We start from the raw sequence: 18,201 nt of genomic DNA, 5'->3' as shown, positions 1-18,201 counted from the left end.
ACTCCAGGAAGGTGTGTAATAATATTGTGGGATGCTCTGCGCTGTTTGTTCTTGGGTGCCTTTTTGTTCCACTTTGTATTTTTATCTTTGCCCAAATAATAAGCTAGATCTGTGTCTGTTTCCTCTGTATCAGTGTCATCACCATCCTGCTCTGTTCCAGAATCAGTGTTACATTCTGCTACCTCATCTTCAGATGAAATGTCACTAGATTCCTCTAAATCCTCAGTTACTGCTGGTTCTTCCTCATCATCTTCTAACAAAAAAATCTTCATTTCTTCTAAATGAAAGGGTTTAGATGAATCATACTGTTTTCTGGCCATTGCAGCAGAAAATCTGAAGCAAGAGAGAAAGAGTATGTGTTAGGGCGCAATGTGCCTTAGAAGCCACCCTCCTTTTGTCTAAGAAAACAGTACTTATGTACACTAACTTAGCATTAATCCTTCATAAAACAAGCTAAATACACAATCGTGATGAATAAAAAAAGAAAATACTAACCTTTCAATTTGTGTTGAAATCAGGCGCAATGTGCCTGAGAAGCCAAAGTGTTGATATCTGCTCACTAGAAGGTCTGCTGAGTCACTGTGATATCAGGTTTCACAGAGCCTGTAGAGTCAGGAGATAACTAGGAGGGGTGGGGTTTTCTGATAAGTGGGCAAGGAGAGAGAAGTGAAACTAATTACTGTGTGCCTGTCAGATCTATTGCGCCTGACGGAGGGTTAAGGGTTAGGGTCAGGGTTAGGGTCAGGGTTAGGGTTAGGGTCAGGGTTAGGGTTAGGGTTAGGGTCAGGGTTAGGGTTAGGGTTAGGGTCAGGGTAAGGGTTAGGGTCAGGGTTAGGGTTAGGGTTAGGGTTAGGGTTAGGGTCAGGGTTAGGGTCAGGGTTAGGGTTAAGTATGGTTTTGTTAAGGGTTAGGGTCAGGGTCAGGGTTAGGGTCAGGGTTAGGGTTAGGGTTAGGGTCAGGGTTAGGGTTAGTAAAGTCATGGTTTGGGTTAGTGTGAGGGGCCACCTAATGTTGGAAAAAAACGCAAACGCGGTAAAAATGCACTAAAAACGCATACAAACGCATAAAAACGCTGCGTTTTTTTCATGCATGCTCATAAAAATGCTTGAAAAAAACGCAGCAGTTGTATGCTTTTGTATGCGTTTTTTCAATGCGTTTTTTTGCGGGAAAAACGCGCTGCAAAAAAAAAGCAAGTGTGAAACTAGCCTTAGGCGTTGATTTTAAAGCTTTTGACGTTGAGTCTTTGTTCTCGATGGCTCGTCATGACCACAGTAACCTTCCGCAGCCGGTTGCTGTAGTGTAGTGGTTATCACGTTCGCCTAACACGCGAAGGGTCCCCAGTTCGAAACTGGGCAGAAACACGCTGTTACCCTTTGGTATCCAAGCTTTTGACTTTCAGTTCTTGATCTCGATTGCTTGTTGTCACCACAGTAAGCGCTTGTATCCGGTTTCTGTAGTGTAGCGGTTATCACGTTCGCCTCACACGCGAAAGGTCCCCAGTTCGAAACTGGGCAGAAACACAGCTTTTTCTCTTGGAAAACAATCTTTTTGACTTTCAGTGCTTGTTCTTTATTGCTTGCCATGACCACAGCATTTTTTGTTTGTTAGAATAGGTTGGTTTCTGTAGTGTAGCGGTTATCACGTTCGCTTTACACGCGAAAGGTCCTCAGTTCGAAACTGGGCAGAAACACAGCGTTCCTCTTGCAAACTAGCGATTTTGACAATGAGTGCTTGATCTTTAATGCTTGCCATGACCACAGTAAACGCTCTTGTCTGGTTACTGTAGTGTAGTGATTGTCCTGTTTGCCATCCTCCTGAAAGTTCCCTGTTTTGATCCAGGGCAGAAACATGTGGCTTTTCTTTATTTTGATCACAAACGTATATTGTTGGCTTAATTAGCCTTAGTTAGCATATTCTATTGCTGGTTTAATGAGCTTTACTTTTACCAATGTGATTATTTCTACCCGTTTTTGCTTTTGGCAAGCATGTGTGTTTTTGACAGTGTTTAAGTGTTCCTAATTCAAGTAACACCTGATAGGATCAAGTTGCGAAAGCAGGCATCTAGGTGCTTTTTCTTTTTGGCTTTTGGACAAAGGCATGAGAATGTTTTGTGGAGCATGGTTTTATTTCCCTGTTTGTTCTTTTTCTCCAATAGCCTGACAAATGAAAGGTTCCTGTGTTGCAAAATGCACTTTGTCCTGTCTTCAGACATAGAGGAAGACCTCTTGACTTTGGCTGGATGTTTTTTTCTTTTTCAAGTTCATTTCAGCATGTTTAAACATGTTTAGCTTTTCATGGAGTTTCTGAAGTGTAGTGGTTGTCACGTTCACCTCACACGTGAACAGTTCCCAGTTCGAAACTGGATAGAAGCATGACATTAGGCGTTGATATTAAAGCTTTTGATGTTGAGTCTTTGTTCTCGATGGCTCGTCATGACCACAGTAACATGCCTCAGCCGATTTCTGTAGTTTAGTGGTTATCACATTCGCCTAACACACAAAAGGTCCCCAGTTCAAAACTGGGCAGAAACACGCTGTTACACTTTGGTATCCAAGCTTTTGACTTTCAGTTCTTGATCTCGATTGCTTGTTGTCACCACAGTAAGTGCTTGCATCCGTTTTCTGTAGTGTAGCGGTTATCACGTTCACCTCACACGCGAAAGGTATCCAGTTTGAAACTTGGCAGAAACACAGCTTTTCTCTTGGAAAACGATCTTTTTGACTTTCAGTGCTTGTTCTTTATTGCTTGCCATGACCACAGCATTTTTTGTTTTTTTTTAAACGGTTGGTTTCTGTAGTGTAGCGGTTATCACATTCGCTTTACTCGCGAAAGGTCCTTAGTTGAAACTGGGCAGAAACACAGCGTTTCTCTTGTAAACTAGTGCTTTTGACAATGAGTGCTTGATCTTTAATGCTTGCCATGACCACAGTAAACGCTCTTGTCTGGTTACTGTAGTGTAGTGATTGTCCTGTTTGCCATCCTCCTGATAGTTCCCTGCTTTGATCCCGGGCAGAAACACGTGGCATTTCTTTATTTTGATCACAAACGTATATTGTTGGCTTAGCCCCTTCCTGACATGAGACGTACTATCCCGTCCACAGTACCTGGGCCCGTATGACCGGGGACGGGATAGTACGTCTACCGCGATCAGCGGCGCCCACGTGGTGAGCGCCGCTGATCGCGGCCGGGTGTCAGCTGATTATCACAGCTGACACCCGGCACAATGTGTCAGGGGCGGTCACGGACCGCCCCCGACACGTTAACCCCTTGCACACCGCGATCAAACATGATTGCGGTGTACCGGGGGTTAAAGGGAAGCATCGGCAGGGAGGGGGCTCCCTCCGTGCTTCCCTGAGCCCCCCCACGGCAGCGCAATGTGCAGCGCTGCTGCGGGGGGCTCCTTTCCTCCAGGCCCCCGAATCCAAGATGGCGACAGGGGCCTTCGGGGGCCTGGGGAAGCTGGCTTCCTCAGTGCCTGCAAAGCGCAGGCATGAGGAAGCTTTGTGCACTGCCTGTGACAGATTGCTGATCTGTCACAGTGATCTGTGATGTGACAGATCAGCGATCTGTCACAGGACAGTGATGTCCCACCTGGGACTATGTAATAAAGTAAAAAAAAAATTAAAAAAAGTGTAAAAATAAATTAAAAAAAATCGCCAAATAAATTAGTAAAAAAAAAAAAAAATATTCCCGAATAAATTCATTTTTTGAAAATAATAAAAAAAAAACAATGAAAGTACACATATTAGGTATCGCCGCGTCCGTAACGACCTGCCCTATAAAACTGTCCCAATAGTTAACCCCTTTAGCGAACCCCTTAAAAAACAAAAATAAAAAACGAAGCAAAAAATAATGATTTATTATCTTACCGCCAAACAAAAAGTGCAATAACGCGCGATCAAAAAGACGCATATAAATATCCATGGTACCGCTGAAAACGTCATCTTGTCCCGCAAAAAACGAGCTGCCATACAGCATCATCAGTGAAAAAATAAAAAAGTTATAACTCGCAGAATAAAGCGATGCAAAAATAATTATTTTTTATATAAAATAGTTTTCATTGCATAAAACCGACAAAAACATAAAAAAACGACCTAAATGAGGTATCGCTGTAACCGTACTGACCCGAAGAATAAAACCGCTTTATCAATTTTACCGCACGCGGAACGGTGTAAACGCACCCCCCCCAAAAGAAATTCATGAAACGCTGGTTTTTGTTCATTCTGCGTCACAAAAATCGGAATAAAAAGCGATCAAAAAATTTCACGTGCCCGAAAATGGTACCAATAAAAACGTCAACTCGTCCCGCAAAAAATAAGACCTCACATGACTCGGTGGGTCAAAATACGGAAAAATTATAGCTCTCAATATGTGGTGATGCAAAAACTATTTTTACAATAAAAAGCGTCTAATAGCGTGCGACAGCCGCCAAACATAAAAACCGCCATAAATAGTAAATCAAACCCCCCGTTATCACCCCCTTAGTTAGGGAAAAATAATAAAATAAAAAAAAGTATTTATTTCCATTTTCCATTAGGGTTAGGGCTAGGGTTAGGGCTAGTGGTGTGTTGGGGTAGGGTTAGGGTATGGTTAGGGTTATGGCTAGGGTTAGGGCTAGGGTTAGGGGCGTGTTGGGGTTCGGGTTGGAGTTAGAATTGGGGGTTTCCACTGTTTGGGCACATCAGGGGCTCTCCAAATGCAACATGGCGTCTGATCTCAATTCCAGCCAATTCTGAGTTGAAAAAGTCAAATGGTGCTCCTTCCCTTCCAAGCTCTGCTATGCGCCCAAACAGTGTTTTACCCCCACATGTAGGGTATCAGCCTACTCAGGACAAATTGCAAAGCAATTTTTGGGGTCCAATTTCTCCTGTTACCCTTAGGAAAATAAAAAATTGGGGGCAAAAATATCATTTTTGTGGAAAAAAATGATTTTTTTATTTTCACGTCAGAGCGTTATAAACTTCTGTGAAGCACTTGGGGGTTCAAAGTGCTCACCACACATCTAGAAAAGTTCCGTGGGGGTCTAGTGTCCAAAATGGGGTCACTTGTGGGGAGTTTCAATAGTTTAGGTACATCAGGGGCTCTCCAAACGCACATGACACCCACAGACCATTCCATCAAAGTCTGCATTCCAAAACGTCACTACTTCCCTTCCGAGCACCGACGTGTGCCCATACAGTAGTTTTCTCCCACATATGGGGTATCAGCATACTCAGGACAAATTGGACAACAACTTTTGGGGTCCAATTTCTCCTGGTACCCTTGGGAAAATAAAAAAATGGTGACTAAAAGATCATGTTTGTGGAAAAAATACGAATTTTTTATTTTCACGCCCGGGCGTTGTAAACTTCTGTGAAGCACTGGGGGGGTCAAAGTGCTCACCATACATCTAGATAAGTTCCTTGGGGGGTCTAGTTTACAAAATGGTGTCATTTGTGGGGGGTTTCCACTGTTTAGGTACATTAGGGGCTCTCCAAAGGCAACATGACACCCACAGACCATTCCATCAAAGTCTGCATTCCAAAACGTCACTACTTCCCTTCCGAGCACCGACGTGTGCCCATACAGTAGTTTTCTCCCACATATGGGGTATCAGCATACTCAGGACAAATTGGACAACAACTTTTGGGGTCCAATTTCTCCTGGTACTCTTGGGAAAATAAAAAAATGGTGACTAAAAGATCATGTTTGTGGAAAAAATACGAATTTTTTATTTTCACGCCCGGGCGTTGTAAACTTCTGTGAAGCACTGGGGGGGTCAAAGTGCTCACCACACATCTAGATAAGTTCCTTGGGGGGTCTAGTTTACAAAATGGTGTCATTTGTGGGGGGTTTCCACTGTTTAGGTACATTAGGGGCTCTCCAAAGGCAACATGACACCCGCAGACCATTCCATCAAAGTCTGCATTCCAAAACGTCACTACTTCCCTTCCGAGCCCCGACGTGTGCCCATACAGTAGTTTTCTCCCACATATGGGGTATTGATACTCAGGACAAATTGGACAACAACTTTTGGGGTCCAATTTCTCCTGGTACCCTTGGGAAAATAAAAAAATGGTGACTAAAAGATCATGTTTGTGGAAAAAATACGAATTTTTTATTTTCACGCCCGGGCGTTGTAATCTTCTGTGAAGCACTGGGGGGGTCAAAGTGCTCACCACACATCTAGATAAGTTCCTTGGGGGGTCTAGTTTACAAAATGGTGTCATTTGTGGGGGGTTTCCACTGTTTAGGTACATTAGGGGCTCTCCAAAGGCAACATGACACCCGCAGACCATTCCATCAAAGTCTGCATTCCAAAACGTCACTACTTCCCTTCTGAGCCCCGACGTGTGCCCATACAGTAGTTTTCTCCCACATATGGGGTATCAGCACACTCAGGACAAATTGGACAACAACTTTTGGGGTCCAATTTCTCCTGGTACCCTTGGGAAAATAAAAAAATGGTGACTAAAAGATCATCTTTGTTGAAAAAATACGAATTTTTTATTTTCACGCCCGGGCGTTGTAAACTTCTGTGAAGCACTGGGGGGGTCAAAGTGCTCACCACACATCTAGATAAGTTCCTTAGGGGGTCTAGTTTCCAAAATGGTGTCATTTGTGGGGGGTTTCCACTGTTTTGGTACATCAGGGGTTTTCCAAACGCGACATGGTGTCCAATCTCAATTCCAGCCAAAAACATCAAGTGGCGCTGCTTCCCTTCCGAGCTCTGCCATGCGCCCAAATAGTGGTTTACCCCCACATGTGGGGTATCAGCGTACTCAGGACAAATTGCACAATAACTTTTAGGGTCCTGTTACCCTTGGGAAAATAAGAATTGAGGGTGAAAAGATCATTTTTGTGGAAAAAAATATGATTTTTTAATTGTATGGCTTTATGTTATAAACTTCTGTGAAGCCCATGGGGGTTCAAAGTTCTCACCACACATCTAGATAAGTTCCTTAGGGGGTCTATTTTCCAAAATGGTGTCATTTGTGGGGGGTTTCCACTGTTTTGGTACATCAGGGGTTTTCCAAACGCGACATGGTGTCCAATCTCAATTCCAGCCAAAAACGTCAAATGGCGCTGCTTCCCTTCCGAGCTCTGCCATGCGCCCAAATAGTGGTTTACCCCCACATGTGGGGTATCAGCGTACTCAGGACAAATTGCACAATAACTTTTAGGGTCCTGTTACCCTTGGGAAAATAAAAATTGGGGTGAAAAGATCATTTTTGTGGAAAAAATATGATTTTTTAATTGTACCGCTGTACGTTATAAACTTCTGTAAAGCCCTTGTGGGTTCAAAGTTCTCACCACATATCTAGATAAGTTCCTTGGGGGGTCTAGTTTCCAAAATGGGGTCACTTGTAGGGGGTTTCCACTGTTTAGGTACATCAGGGGCTCTCCAAACGTGACATGGCGTCCAATCTGAATTCCAGCCAATTTTGCATTGAAAAAGTCAAACTGCGCTCCTTCCATTCTGAGCTCTGCCATGCGTCGTTACCCCCCACATATCAGGTATCTGCATACTCAGGACAAATTGCACAATAACTTTTGCAGTTCAATTTCTCCTGTTACCCTTGGTAAAATAAAAAAAATTTAACCTGAAGTATTTTTTTTATGAAAAAAAGTTAGATGTTCATTTTTTTTTAAATATTCAAAAAATTTCATGTGACGCAACTAAAGGGTTAATAAACTTCTTGAATGTGGTTTTGAGCACCTTAAGGGGTGCAGTTTTTAGAATGGTGTCACTTTTGGGTATTTTCTATCATATAGACCCCTCAAAGTGGCTTCAAATGTGATGTGGTCCTAAAAATAAAATGGTGTTGTAAAAATGAGAAATCGCTGGTCAAGTTTTAACCCTTATAACTTCCTAACAAAAAAAAATTTTGGTTCCAAAATTGTGCTGATGTAAAGTAATCATGTGGGAAATGTTAGTTATCAAGTTTTTTGTGTGCCGTATCTCTGTGATTTAAGGGCATAAAAATTCAAAGTTGGAAAATTGCGAAATTTTCAAAATTTTCGCCAAATTTCCGTTTTTCTCACAAATAAACGCAAGTTATTTAAATGAAATTTTACCACTAACATGAAGTACAATATGTCACGAGAAAACAGTGTCAGAATCACCGGGATCCATGGAAGCTTTCGAGAGTTATGACCTCATAAAGGTACAATGGTCAGAATTGTAAAAATTGGCCCGGTCATGAACGTGCAAACCAACCTTGGGGGTGAAGGGGTTAATTAGCCTTAGTTAGCATATTCTATTGCTGGTTTAATGAGCTTTACTTTTACCAATGTGATTATTTCTACCTGTTTTTGCTTTTGGCAAGCATGTGTGTTTTTGACAGTGTCTAAGTGTTCCTAATTCAAGTAACACCTGATAGGATCAAGGTGCGAAAGCAGGCATCTAGGTGCTTTTTCTTTTTGGCTTTTGGACAAAGGCATGAGAATGTTTTGTGGAGCATGGTTTTGTTTCCCTGTTTGTTCTCTTTCTCCAATAGCCTGACAAATGAAAGGTTCCTGTGTTGCAAACTGCACTTTGTCCTGTCTTCAGACATAGAGGAAGACCTCTTGACTTTGGCTGGCTGTTTTTTTCTTTTTCAAGTTCATTTCAGCATGTTTAAACATCTTTATCTTTGCATGGAGTTTCTGAAGTGTAGTGGTTGTCACGTTCACCTCACACGTAAACGGTCCCCTGTTCGAAACTAGATAGAAGCATGACATTAGTCGTTGATATTAAAGCTTTTGACGTTGAGTCTTTGTTCTCGATGGCTCGTCATGAGTACAGTAACCTTCTGCAGATGGTTTCTGTAGTGTAGTGGTTATCACGTTCGCCTAACACGCGAAAGGTCCCCAGTTCGAAACTGGGCAGAAACACGCAGTTACCCTTTGGTATCCAAGCTTTTGACTTTCAGTTCTTGATCTCGATTGCTTGTTGTCACCACAGTAATCGCTTGCATCCGGTTTCTGTAGTGTAGCGGTTATCACGTTCGCCTCACACGAGAAAGGTCCCCAGTTCGAAACTGGGCAGAAACACAGTTTTTCTCTTGGAAAACGATCTTTTTGACTTTCAGTGCTTGTTCTTTATTGCTTGCCATGACCACAGCATTTTTTTGTTTGTTTGAATCGGTTGGTTTCTGTAGTGTAGCGGTTATCACGTTCGCTTTACACGTGAAAGGTCCTCAGTTCGAAACTGGGCAGAAACACAGCGTTCCTCTTGCAAACTAGCACTTTTGACAATGAGTGCTTGATCTTTAATGCTTGCCATGACCACAGTAAATCCTCTTGTCTGGTTACTGTAGTGTAGTGATTGTCCTGTTTGCCATCCTCCTGAAAGTTCCTTGTTATGATCCCGGGCAGAAACATGTGGCTTTTCTTTATTTTGATCACAAAGGTATATTGTTGGCTTAATTAGCCTTAGTTAGCATATTCTATTGCTGGTTTAATGAGCATTACTTTTACTAATGTGATTAATTCTACCCGTTTTTGCTTTTGGCAAGCATGTGTGTTTTTGACAGTGTCTAAGTGTTACTAATTCAAGTAACACCTGATAGGATCAAGGTGCGAAAGCAGGCATCTAGGTGCTTTTTCTTTTTGGCTTTTGGACAAAGGCATGAGAATGTTTTGTGGAGCATGGTTTTGTTTCCCTGTTTGTTCTTTTTCTCCAATAGCCTGACAAATGAAAGGTTCCTGTGTTGCAAAATGCACTTTGTCCTGTCTTCAGACATAGAGGAAGACCTCTTGACTTTGGCTGGCTGTTTTTTTCTTTTTCAAGTTCATTTCAGCATGTTTAAACATCTTTATCTTTGCATGGAGTTTCTGAAGTGTAGTGGTGTTTCTGATGCGAACGGTCCCTAGCTCGAAACTGGATAGAAGCATGACATTAGGCGTTGATATTAAAGCTTTTGACGTTGAGTCTTTGTTCTCGATGGCTCGTCATGACCACATTAACCTTCCGCAGCCGGTTTCTGTAGTGTAGTGGTTATCACGTTCGCCTAACACGCGAAAGGTCTCCAGTTCGAAACTGGGCGGAAACACGCTGTTACCCTTTGGTATCCAAGCTTTTGACTTTCAGTTCTTGATCTCGATTGCTTGCTGTCACCACAGTAAGCACTTGCATCTGGTTTCTGTAGTGTAGCGGTTATCACATTTGCCTCACACGCGAAAGGTCCCCAGTTCGAAAATGGGCAGAAACACAGCTTTTCTCTTGGAAAACGATCTTTTTGACATTCAGTGCTTGTTCTTTATTGCTTGCCATGACCACAGCATTTTTTGTTTGCTTGAATCGGTTGGTTTCTGTAGTGTAGCGGTTATCATGTTCGCTTTACACGCGAAAGTACCTCTGTTCGAAACTGGGCAGAAACACAGAGTTCCTCTTGCAAACTAGTGCTTTTGACAATGAGTGCTTGATCTTTAATGCTTGCCATGACCGCAGTAAATGCTCTTGTCTGTTTACTGTAGTGTAGTGATTGTCCTGTTTGCCATCCTCCTGAAAGTTCCCTGTTTTGATCCCGGGCAGAAACATGTGGCTTTTCTTTATTTTGATCACAAACGTATATTGTTGGCTTAATTCCCATTAGTTAGCATATTCTATTGCTGGTTTAATGAGCATTACTTTTACCAATGTGATTATTTCTACCCGTTTTTGCTTTTGGCAAGCATGTGTGTTTTTGACAGTGTCTAAGTTTTCCTAATTCAAGTAACACCTGATAGGATCAAGGTGCGAAAGCAGGCATCTAGGTGCTTTTTCTTTTTGGCTTTTGGACAAAGGCATGAGAATGTTTTGTGGAGCATGGTTTTGTTTCCCTGTTTGTTCTTTTTCTCCAATAGCCTGACAAATGAAAGGTTCCTGTGTTGCAAACTGCACTTTGTCCTGTCTTCAGACATAGAGGAAGACCTCTTGACTTTGGCTAGATGTTTTTTTCTTTTTCAAGTGCATTTCAGCATGTTTAAACATCTTTAGCTTTGCATGGAGTTTCTGAAGAGTAGTGGTTGTCACGTTCACCTCACACGCGAACGGTCCCCAGTTCGAAACTGTATTGAAGCATGACATTAGGAGTTTATATTAAAGCTTTTGACGTTGAGTCTTTGTTCTCGATGGCGCGTCATGACCACAGTAACCTTCAGCAGCCGGTTTCTGTAGTGTAGCGGTTATCACGTTCGCCTAACATGCGAAAGGTCCCCAGTTCGAAACTGGGCAGAAACACGCTGTTACCCTTTGGTATCCAAGCTTTTGACTTTCAGTTCTTGATCTCAATTGCTTGTTGTCACCACAGTAAGCGCTTGCATCCTGTTTCTGTAGTGTAGCGGTTATCACGTTCGCCTCACACGCGAAAGGTCGCCAGTTCGAAACTGGGCAGAAACACAGCTCTTTCTCTTGGAAAACGATCTTTTTGACTTTCAGTGCATGTTCTTTATTGCTTGCCATGACCACAGCATTTTTTGTGGGTTTGAGTCGGTTGGTTTCTGTAGTGTAGCGGTTATCACGTTCGCCTCACACGCGAAAGGTCCCCAGTTCCAAACTGTGCAGAAACACAGCTTTTTTTCTCTTGGAAAACGATCTTTTTGACTTTCAGTGCATGTTCTTTATTGCTTGCCATGACCACAGCATTTTTTGTTTGCTTGAATCGGTTGGTTTCTGTAGTGTAGCGGTTATCACGATCGCTTCACACGCGAAAGGTCCTCAGTTCGAAACTGGGCAGAAACTCAGCGTTTCTCTTGCAAACTAGCGCTTTTGACAATGAGTGCTTGATCTTTAATGCTTGCCATGACCACAGTAAACGCTCTTGACTGGTTACTGTAGTGTAGTGATTGTCCTGTTTGCCATCCTACTGAAAGTTCCCTGTTTTGATCCCGGGCAGAAACATGTGGCTTTTCTTTATTTTGATCACAAACGTATATTGTTGGCTTAATTAGCCTTAGTTAGCATATTCTATTGCTGGTTTAATGAGCATTACTTTTACCAATGTGATTATTTCTACCCGTTTTTGCTTTTGGCAAGCATGTGTGTTTTTGACAGTGTCTAAGTGTTCCTAATTCAAGTAACACCTGATAGGATCAAGGTGCGAAAGCAGGCATCTAGGTGCTTTTTCTTTTTGGCTTTTGGACAAAGGCATGAGAATGTTTTGTGGAGCATGGTTTTGTTTCCCTGTTTGTTCTTTTTCTCATATAGCCTGACAAATGAAAGGTTCCTGTGTTGCAAAATGCACTTTGTCCTGTCTTCAGACATAGAGGAAGACCTCTTGACTTTGGCTGGCTGTTTTTTTCTTTTTCAAGTTCATTTCAGCATGTTTAAAAATCTTTATCTTTGCATGGAGTTTCTCAAGTGTAGTGGTTGTCACGTTCACCTCACACGCGAACGGTCCCCAGTTCGAAACTGGATAGAAGCATGACATTAGGCGTTGATATTAAAGCTTTTGACGTTGAGTCTTTGTTCTCGATGGCTCGTCATGACCACAGTAACCTTCTGCAGACGGTTTCTGTAATGTAGTGGTTATCACGTTCGCCTAACACGCGAAAGGTCCCCAGTTTGAAACTAGGCAGAAACACGCTGTTACCCTTTGGTATCCAAGCTTTTGACTTTCAGTTCTTGATCTCGATTGCTTGTTGTCACCACAGTAAGCGATTGCATCCGTTTTTTGTAGTGTAGCGGTTATCACGTTCGCCTCACACGCGAAAGGTCCCCAGTTCGAAACTGGGCAGAAACACAGCTTTTTCTCTTGGAAAACGATCTTTTTGACTTTCAGTGCTTGTTCTTTATTGCTTGCCATGACCACAGCATTTTTTGCTTGTTTGGATTGGTTGGTTTCTGTAGTGTAGCGGTTATCACGTTTGCTTTACACGCGATAGGTCCTCAGTTCGAAACTGGGCAGAAACACAGCGTTCCTCTTGCAAACTAGCACTTTTAACAAAGAGTTCTTGATCTTTAATGCTTGCCATGACCACAGTAAACGCTCTTGTCTTGTTACTGTAGTGTAGTGATTGTCCTGTTTGCCATCCTCCTGAAAGTTCCCTGTTTTGATCCCGGGCAGAAACATGTGGCTTTTCTTTATTTTGATCACAAACGTATATTGTTGGCTTAATTAGCCTTAGTTAGCATATTCTATTGCTGGTTTAATGAGCATTACTTTTATCAATGTGATTATTTCTACCCGTTTTTGCTTTTGGCAAACGTGTGTTTTTGACAGTGTCTAAGTGTTCCTAATTCAAGTAACACCTGATAGGATCAAGGTGCGAAAGCAGGCATCTAGGTGCTTTTTCTTTTTGGCTTTTGTACAAAGGCATGAGAATGTTTTGTGGAGCATGGTTTTGTTTCCCTGTTTGTTCTTTTTCTCCAATAGCTTGACAAATGAAAGGTTCCTGTGTTGCAAAATGCACTTTGTCCTGTCTTCAGACATAGAGGAAGACCTCTTGACTTTGGCTGGCTGTTTTTTTCTTTTTCAAGTTCATTTCAGCATGTTTAAACATCTTTAGCTTTGCATGGAGTTTCTCAAGTGTAGTGGTTGTCACGTTCACCTCACATGCGAACGGTCCCCTGTTCGAAACTGGATATAAGCATGACGTTAGGCGTTGATATTAAAGCTTTTGACGTTGAGTCTTTGTTCTCGATGGCTCGTCATGACCACAGTAACCTTCCGCAGCCGGTTTCTGTAGTGTAGTGGTTATCACGTTCGCCTAACACGCGAACGGTCCCCAGTTCGAAACTGGATAGAAGCATGACATTAGGCGTTGATATTAAAGCTTTTGACGTTGAGTCTTTGTTCTCGATGGCTCGACATGACCACAGTAACCTTCCGCAGCCGGTTTCTCTAGTGTAGTGGTTATCACGTTCGCCTAACACTCGAAAGGTCCCCAGTTCGAAACTGGGCAGAAACACGCTGTTACCCTTTGGTATCCAAGCTTTTGACTTTCAGTTCTTGATCTCGATTGCTTGTTGTCACCACAGTTAGAGCTTGGATCCGGTGTCTGTAGTGTAGCGGTTATCACGTTCGCCTCACACGCGAGAGGTCCCCATTTTGAAACTGGGCAGAAACGCAGCTTTTTTTCTCTTGGAAAACGATCTTTTTGACTTTCAGTGCTTGTTCTTTATTGCTTGCCATGACCACAGCATTTTTTGTTTGTTTGAATCGGTTGGTTTCTGTAGTGTAGCGGTTATCACTTTCGCTTTACACGCGAAAGGTCCTCAGTTCGAAACTGGGCAGAAACACAGCATTCCTCTTGCAAACTAGCGCTTTTAACAATGAGTGCTTGATCTTTAATGCTTGCCATGACCACAGTAAAAGCTCTTGTCTGGTTACTGTAGTGTAGTGATTGTAATGTTTGCCATCCTCCTGAAAGTTCCCTGTTTTGATCCCGGGCAGAAACATGTGGCTTTTCTTTATTTTGATCACAAACGTATATTGTTGGCTTAATTAGCCTTAGTTAGCATATTCTATTGCTGGTTTAATGAGCATTACTTTTACCAATGTGATTATTTCTACCCGTTTTTGCTTTTGGCAAGCATGTGTGTTTTTGACAGTGTCTAAGTGTTCCTAATTCAAGTAACACCTGATAGGATCAAGGTGCGAAAGCAGGCATCTAGGTGCTTTTTCTTTTTGGCTTTTGGACAAAGGCATGAGAATGTTTTGTGGAGCATGGTTTTGTTTCCCTGTTTGTTCTTTTTCTCCAATAGCCTGACAAATGAAAGGTTCCTGTGTTGCAAAATGCACTTTGTCCTGTCTTCAGACATAGAGGAAGACCTCTTGACTTTGGCTGGCTGTTTTTTTCTTTTTCAAGTTCATTTCAGCATGTTTAAACATCTTTAGCTTTGCATGGAGTTTCTGAAGTGTAGTGGTTGTCACTAGAGCTGAGCGACTTTTGGTTTTTTAGGGTCGCGTTTCGTTTCGTGAAACCCGACTTTTCCAAAAGTCGGGTCGAGCAAGATCGTCCGATTATAGGGAAGTCGGGGTCGTTCCAAAACACGAATCCCAATGTAAGTCAATGGGGAATAAAAGTCGGCAGTGAGAGGAGGACAGGAAACACACCTACAGTGCCCATTTCAATGCCAAAAGCATCAATTCTTCTTACTTAAGCTTGTCAACCTTAATTAACTTCATAATACAAGTTACGCACTGAAAAATGGGGGTTATTTGGCTAAATTTGTGGGGGGGGAGGGCTGGCTGCAGGTTTTCATGTGCCCTGGGCGAAAGAGCGCCCCTTTAACACATACCACAACTCATCATGCTCCGATACGGCAGAGAAATAGCGGTATAGTACAATGAAAAATACCTCACTTTTTACATCTCATGACGAGGCCCATCTATTTCTCCATACAAAATCATTGGTCCCATATAATGTTTGAAACAGTATATGATGAGCTCCACATAATGCTACAGTATATGTTGGTCCCCATGGATGAAGCTCCACTGTCTTATGGGCCCAAATAATGCTCCAAATATAATGGGCCCCATTTCTAATGCTCTAGTGTATAATGGGCCCTGTAAATGCTGCTCCAGTGTCTGATGTCCACCTTTGGAATGTTCCAGTGTATGGTGGGCCCCATCTATCATTCTCCAGAGTATAGTGCGCCCCAAAAATTGCTGTCCCAACATAGAAAACAATCAAATAAGTCTCCTCGCTAGGGAATCCCTGTACTTGTCTGGACAGGTGCTGTAGCTTGCTTAACAGCTCGCCAGCCGTTCTCACGCCCAGTATGGATTGCACGTGATTGCACAAAGGTTAGAAAGGGTACCGTATCCCTGGATAACATGTATGGATAGCGTACACATTCAAAATATATGTCTATACAGCATGAGGCAGGCTCAGACGGTGTTAGGCCCAGTATGGATTGCACGTCATTGCACAAAGGTTAGAAGGGGTACCGTATCCCCGGATAACATGTATGGATAGCGTACACATTCAAAATATATGTCTATACAGCATGAGGCAGGCTCAGACGGTGTTAGGCCCAGTATGGATTGCACGTGATTGCACAAAGGTTAGAAAGGGTACCGTATCCCTGGATAACATGTATGGATAGCGTACACATTCAAAATATATGTCTATACAGCATGAGGCAGGCTCAGACGGTGTTAGGGCCAGTATGGATTGCACGTCATTGCACAAAGGTTAGTAGGGGTACCGTATCCCCGGATAACATGTATGGATAGCGTACACATTCAAAATATATGTCTATACAGCATGAGGCAGGCTCAGACGGTGTTAGGCCCAGTATGGATTGCACGTCATTGCACAAAGGTTAGAAGGGGTACCGTATCCCCGGATAACATGTATGGATAGCGTACACATTCAAAATATATGTCTATACAGCATGAGGCAGGCTCAGACGGTGTTAGGCCCAGTATGGATTGCACGTCATTGCACAAAGGTTAGAAAGGGTACCGTATCCCCGGATAACATGTATGGATAGCGTACACATTCAAAATATATGTCTATACAGCATGAGGCAGGCTCAGATGGTGTTAGGCCCAGTATGGATTGCACGTCATTGCACAAAGGTTAGAAGGGGTACCGTATCCCCGGATAACATGTATGGATAGCGTACACATTCAAAATATATGTCTATACAGCATGAGGCAGGCTCAGACGGTGTTAGGCCCAGTATGGATTGCACGTCATTGCACAAAGGTTAGAAGGGGTACCGTATCCCCGGATAACATGTATGGATAGCGTACACATTCAAAATATATGTCTATACAGCATGAGGCAGGCTCAGACGGTGTTAGGCCCAGTATGGATTGCACGTCATTGCACAAAGGTTAGAAGGGGTACCGTATCCCCGGATAACATGTATGGATAGCGTACACATTCAAAATATATGTCTATACAGCATAAGGCAGGCTCAGACCGTGTTAGGCCCAGTATGGATTGCACGTCATTGCACAAAGGTTAGAAGGGGTACCGTATCCCCGGATAACATGTATGGATAGCGTACACATTCAAAATATATGTCTATACAGCATAAGGCAGGCTCAGACCGTGTTAGGCCCAGTATGGATTGCACGTCATTGCACAAAGGTTAGAAGGGGTACCGTATCCCCGGATAACATGTATGGATAGCGTACACATTCAAAATATATGTCTATACAGCATGAGGCAGGCTCAGACGGTGTTAGGCCCAGTATGGATTGCACGTCATTGCACAAAGGTTAGAAGGGGTACCGTATCCCCGGATAACATGTATGGATAGCGTACACATTCAAAATATATGTCTATACAGCATGAGGCAGGCTCAGACGGTGTTAGGCCCAGTATGGATTGCACGTGATTGCACAAAGGTTAGAAAGGGTACCGTATCCCTGGATAACATGTATGGATAGCGTACACATTCAAAATATATGTCTATACAGCATGAGGCAGGCTCAGACGGTGTTAGGCCCAGTATGGATTGCACGTCATTGCACAAAGGTTAGAAGGGGTACCTTATCCCCGGATAACATGTATGGATAGCGTACACATTCAAAATATATGTCTATACAGCATGAGGCAGGCTCAGACGGTGTTAGGCCCAGTATGGATTGCACGTCATTGGACGAAGGTTAGAAAGGGTACCGTATCCCTGGATAACAAGTATGGATAGCGTACACATTCAAAATATATGTCTCAGGAGGCAGGCTCAGACGGTGTCAGGCACAGTATGGATTTGACGGCCCAGATTACACAGCGGAGGAGCAGGGAGAGGTAAAGATTGCAAATGCTGGGGCCCTTGCCAAGCAAGGGGGGCCCACTCGTGGGCGTCGGTACTGGCACTGGGCCCCTCATAGTACAGCGGTGTGTCTGACGGCGGGTGTGCACCACCACCGTCAGAGACACTTGATTGCACTATGAGGGACCCTGTGCCAGTGCCCGCGCCCAAGAGTCGGCCTACCCACCTGTCCAGGGCAACGGCACTCGCACGGTGTCGTGCGCTAGGTGGTGACCCCAGCCATGGGGGGGAGGCAGCACAGTTAGGGAGTTTTAGAAAGTGGCATATGTTGATGTTGGACATTCAACTGATGCAAAAGGCGAAATAGGTGAAGTACCAGGAAGAGGTGGACCAAAGCAAGCCATTTTTCTGTCACCCTATGTGTCATCAGGGGAAGGTGGGACAAAATCCTTGGAAACCCATGCATGGTTCATGTTAATGCTGGCTAGATCATCCACATTTTGGATTGACAGACGGGTCCTTTTTTCTGTCAGGATTGATCCAGCTGCACTGAAGACTCTTTCCGATAGCACACTTGC

At 43.2% G+C, this 18,201-nt stretch overlaps 9 non-coding genes across 9 annotated transcripts; all 9 read left to right on the top strand.

Moving 5' to 3' along the window:
- Positions 1 to 1,447: 1,447 nt before the first annotated feature.
- Positions 1,448 to 1,520, top strand: TRNAV-CAC (transfer RNA valine (anticodon CAC)). The gene has a single exon. It is a non-coding gene; the product is annotated as a tRNA-Val (tRNA).
- Positions 1,521 to 1,617: 97 nt separating this feature from the next.
- On the top strand, positions 1,618 to 1,690 carry TRNAV-UAC (transfer RNA valine (anticodon UAC)). Its single transcript has one exon. It is a non-coding gene; the product is annotated as a tRNA-Val (tRNA).
- Positions 1,691 to 8,783: 7,093 nt separating this feature from the next.
- Positions 8,784 to 8,856, top strand: TRNAV-AAC (transfer RNA valine (anticodon AAC)). Its single transcript has one exon. It is a non-coding gene; the product is annotated as a tRNA-Val (tRNA).
- A 256-nt stretch (positions 8,857 to 9,112) lies between these two features.
- On the top strand, positions 9,113 to 9,185 carry TRNAV-UAC (transfer RNA valine (anticodon UAC)). Its single transcript has one exon. It is a non-coding gene; the product is annotated as a tRNA-Val (tRNA).
- Positions 9,186 to 9,943: 758 nt separating this feature from the next.
- On the top strand, positions 9,944 to 10,016 carry TRNAV-AAC (transfer RNA valine (anticodon AAC)). The gene has a single exon. It is a non-coding gene; the product is annotated as a tRNA-Val (tRNA).
- Positions 10,017 to 11,112: 1,096 nt separating this feature from the next.
- On the top strand, positions 11,113 to 11,185 carry TRNAV-AAC (transfer RNA valine (anticodon AAC)). Its single transcript has one exon. It is a non-coding gene; the product is annotated as a tRNA-Val (tRNA).
- Positions 11,186 to 11,271: 86 nt separating this feature from the next.
- Positions 11,272 to 11,344, top strand: TRNAV-CAC (transfer RNA valine (anticodon CAC)). Its single transcript has one exon. It is a non-coding gene; the product is annotated as a tRNA-Val (tRNA).
- Positions 11,345 to 12,612: 1,268 nt separating this feature from the next.
- TRNAV-CAC (transfer RNA valine (anticodon CAC)) lies at positions 12,613 to 12,686 on the top strand. Its single transcript has one exon. It is a non-coding gene; the product is annotated as a tRNA-Val (tRNA).
- A 1,426-nt stretch (positions 12,687 to 14,112) lies between these two features.
- On the top strand, positions 14,113 to 14,185 carry TRNAV-UAC (transfer RNA valine (anticodon UAC)). Its single transcript has one exon. It is a non-coding gene; the product is annotated as a tRNA-Val (tRNA).
- Positions 14,186 to 18,201: the final 4,016 nt, after the last annotated feature.

Source organism: Dendrobates tinctorius, unplaced genomic scaffold, assembly GCF_039654945.1.
Source record: "Dendrobates tinctorius isolate UK_male_01 unplaced genomic scaffold, ASM3965494v1 ptg000251l, whole genome shotgun sequence".
NCBI lineage: Eukaryota > Metazoa > Chordata > Amphibia > Anura > Dendrobatidae > Dendrobates > Dendrobates tinctorius.
The sequence above is the reverse complement of the archived record's forward strand: the minus strand, read 5'-3'. Positions and strand labels throughout refer to the sequence as shown.